The sequence below is a fragment of the Eutrema salsugineum genome, unplaced genomic scaffold (assembly GCF_000478725.1).
Source record: "Eutrema salsugineum unplaced genomic scaffold, Eutsalg1_0 scaffold_9, whole genome shotgun sequence".
In the NCBI taxonomy this organism is placed as follows: Eukaryota; Viridiplantae; Streptophyta; class Magnoliopsida; order Brassicales; family Brassicaceae; genus Eutrema; species Eutrema salsugineum.
The window spans coordinates 8389761-8393869 of record NW_006256342.1 but is presented as its reverse complement, the minus strand read 5'-3'; positions in this window follow the sequence as shown (position 1 = coordinate 8393869).

Below are 4109 nucleotides of genomic sequence, written 5' to 3'. Positions count from 1 at the left end.
TTTACAAACCTGAAATCAGATAATCTTTCTCTTTGGGTACTGGGTAGAGTCGACAAGTTTATTACTCGACATTGACAAGTTTCTAAAACTCAAAAACAAAACACAAAACTATAACTATTCATGATTCATCGGTTCATTCAACCATATAATTTAGTTTTTACAAATCGATTATCAATAATTCATAATGGTAAACCTTCTAAATCCATACATGTGATTGATTTCGTGAAGATTCAGAAGGAGGAGGCCGATTATCGTCTAAGTCTTTCTCTTGGTTTGGGTTTGGGGCGAGAGGGATGAAAGGATTTTTTAGGGCTTCTAGTTTTACAGATTTTGATAGGTGGAGAATTGAGTAAATGTCGGGAGAACACGAACAGTCTTAGGAAAGAATTTAGTTGGGAAGAGTCGACCAAATTTCACCAATAGAGTCGATCGATTTGGTTGGGAACAAAATTTCTGGGTGCAAAAAAAAATTCGGATACATATGGATATCGGGTATTATCCAAACCAACCCGATATCCGAATGAAATTAAAATTTCAAACCAATCGGTTTTTTCTGCTGAACTAAAACAAATCTGAAACACATTTTGACGGTTCGAGTCGGATCGGGTTTTCGGGTTCAAGTTTTGATCGCAGGCGTACATTTTCCCATGGAGCAAAACCAACGTTTAGAACTAGATACAAGTCCTTTTCTTTCTGATCCATCGTGTTAGAGACATCTTGTTGGTCGTCTTATATAGCTGCTCATCACGCGTCCAGATCTTGCATATTCTGTGCATATTCTTTCTCAGTTTATGCAAACACTGCACGAGGGTCATTGGGAGGCTGCTTTGCGTGTTGTACGTTACCTTGAATCCTCGGCTGGGCAAGACATTCTGTTTAGTTCAGCTGCAATTTAACCCTTTTTCAGATTATGCTACTTGTCGTTGACGAGAAGATCTTTAAGCGCACATGTGATGTTTCTTGGTGGCTCACATATCCCTTAGAAAAACTCAAAAACAAAAGACGATCTCTCGTTCTTCCGCTGAAGCTGAGTATCGTTCGATGCGTAATGCTCTTGATGAAATTTTGTGGTTGTGTCAACTTCTCAAAGAACTCGGTTTTTCTCAAAGTGAACCCATTTGTATGTTTGGTTACAGTGAAGCCGCAAATAGTATTGCTGTTAACCCAGTGTTTCATGAACGGACTAAGCATATCGAAGATGATTGTAATGCTGTTCTTGATGACACGATCTCAACCAAATATGTTAGTACGGGTGATCAGATTGCAGACTTATTAACAAAACCTCTTGGTCGCCAACCGTGTAAACGTTTAGTGTCCAAGTTGAACATTGTTAATCTTCATGCTCCAACTTGAAGAGGAGTATTGTGCCATATTATATTGTATTGGACTTTATATGTGAAATATCCCATATTAGAACTTAGAAAAAATCTTAGGTAATTAGTGATATATATATATATATATATATATATTTTATATATGAGTTGATTATCAAATAAGAAACCATATCCAATATTTTCTACAGAGATATCTCTTACACCGATTTTTGTCTTTGGAAAGGCTTTGACCTCTCTCGGCTTTAAGTCCAAGTTTCAAACATGAATAAAAAATTTTGGATGAGAAAAATAAACAAAGATTACAGTCAAATACGGGTTAATTAACAATCTCATATAGAATGTCACATACTCTTCTTTTTATATATATCTTCATGATAATGACTTGACCAGATCATATGACTTGAAATCTCTACTAAAGCACCAAGCGATGTTTCCATCATGCAAGAAAGATAAAAAAAAAAAACCCAGCAAGAAGCATAAACAAAATTTGATCCATTATTGAACAAAGTACTGTATGCTTTCTTGATACTGCCGGATGCTTTGCTGGGTTTTGATTTTGGGCTTTGTGGGCTTCAAGAGACTGCATGTCCACTCGGGTCTGTGAATTGTTTGGGCCAACCTTTGGCGATCGCGGTTAGGCTGAAACAGCTGGGCGGTGGAGCGATGGTGGATGTTGTAAAATGATCAGCGGCAGATTCAACTAACTTTGCAGTTTGTAATTTTTTTTTATTAAAATACATTTTGCAATTTTACAAAACACATGTGTTCTATCATTTGGTTTAATGATTTTTTTTACAATTTTATATATTTTTAAAAAAAGAACCCAAAATAGTAAAAAAAACAAAAACATACTCTCCCATAATACATTGGTGATGCTCTAATCAGATTTGACCAATAAATATTATAAAGCATTTGTGCATCGGTCCAAATGTTTTATTCATGATATGTTTGCATTATATGTTTTACCCAAAGAATAGGTTTACCTGTGAATTAGTCATATATTTCAAAGAAATTCAAATATTCTATGCTAAATTTAAAGAAAAGTACTCAGAAATTTTTTTTTAAAAAAAAGGAAATTGCATCTAATAACCATGAAGCAAATTATAATTAACTATATAAGCATATTAAAAACATGGTTAGACTATTCTATATATCTTATATAATATGACCATATTTACCCTTAACCAATCACAACTATTTATCTTCTTTCTTTGTCATCTTTCTCTTTTCTCTTTCTTTTATTTTTTTCATTCCTCTCTTATCTTATATGCTTTGAATATCAAAAAATAAAATTAATTCAAATTCATGATATCATTAGAAGAAGTATAGATTTTTCCAGGTATATTCCATATTTTGAATTTTTATAAACAAACAAAACGTTTTAAAAATATATATACATCTAAAGAATAAGGATACAATCTTATATAGATTGACTCTATAGTGGAATAGTATTGAAAACATTATATATTTTAATGTTTTTATAGAAAATCTATTTTTTGTAATTTTCTTTTGACAACAAAAGATAAAAATGACAACATAAATAAAATATATAAGTGAAATATCTCACTATATTTTTTTTCCAATATCTCACTATATTTATTTTTTTTCTTTATAGTACTCATATCCTCTCTCAGTCTATTATATTTATCAAATACTATGACATAATTTTTTTATTGTAATCAATGTAAGTATCGCTATAATTTTTTATTTCAAATTCTAATATGTAATATACTTTTAAAAGTTAATCTATATAAAAACATATCGATTGTCTATACTTACTTATATTCTACACGCGACAAAATTCTCTCTTTTTTAGACCATTAAATTTAAACAAAATATTTATTTTTTATTTTAGTATTGAACAATATTTTCTATATGTGTATAGGATATTTTTTTGCAATATTGTAATTTAATTGAGCTGTTTTGCAACGTCTTCTTGAAGTTGTATAAAAACATCTATCTTGTATGAGCATTTATTTATATACAATCTCTCTTTATTCTATGATAATTTGTCGTGAATATTCATAAAGACGTTATTTGCTTAATTATAACAATTGCATGAATATTTTTTCATTGGTTATTAAAAATTGATTATTAACTTAATTAACCCGAAAAAAGCTAAAAAAAATTCTTTTTTTTTTTGTCAATGATGGTGCTCTCTGTCATACTTGGATGATAACACATTGATTATTCTTTTATTTTAAAAATCACTATATTAAATTATGGTCTGAAGCGAAAACTTATGTGTCATGAAATCGGATCCAATATTTCCTGCCGCCATGTTTAATAATTGTTCTTTTATTTTGAAAATTCATTTCAAAGTTATTATAGATCTGTCTCAAGTGATTAATACGTTGCTTACATAGTTATGATTCAGTTACCATCCAAAATATGTCATAACCTTCTTTTTATTTATGCCAATTGTTAATCTGCGTAATTATAAAGAATAACTAGCTATTCCAAAATTCTTGTTTGCTGATAATGTTTTTTTTTTTTCACCTATATGAAGCTATTAACACACAATTTGTCTTTATTGAGAGACCGCATTTGAGAAACATGTCATGACCAATGATGATACTATAGAGGATATTCACAATATCTAAGTAAATATGTTAGTTCATATATATTCTGATATGATTATAATCTTCGTAGTATATTCTAGATGTTCTTCTCTCTTGTATAAATAGAGTTGTATATCATTTGCTATCAATAAAAAAAAATACATTCTCTACATGTATTAAGAGCCATTCTTTCCTAAAACACCTAAAAAAATTT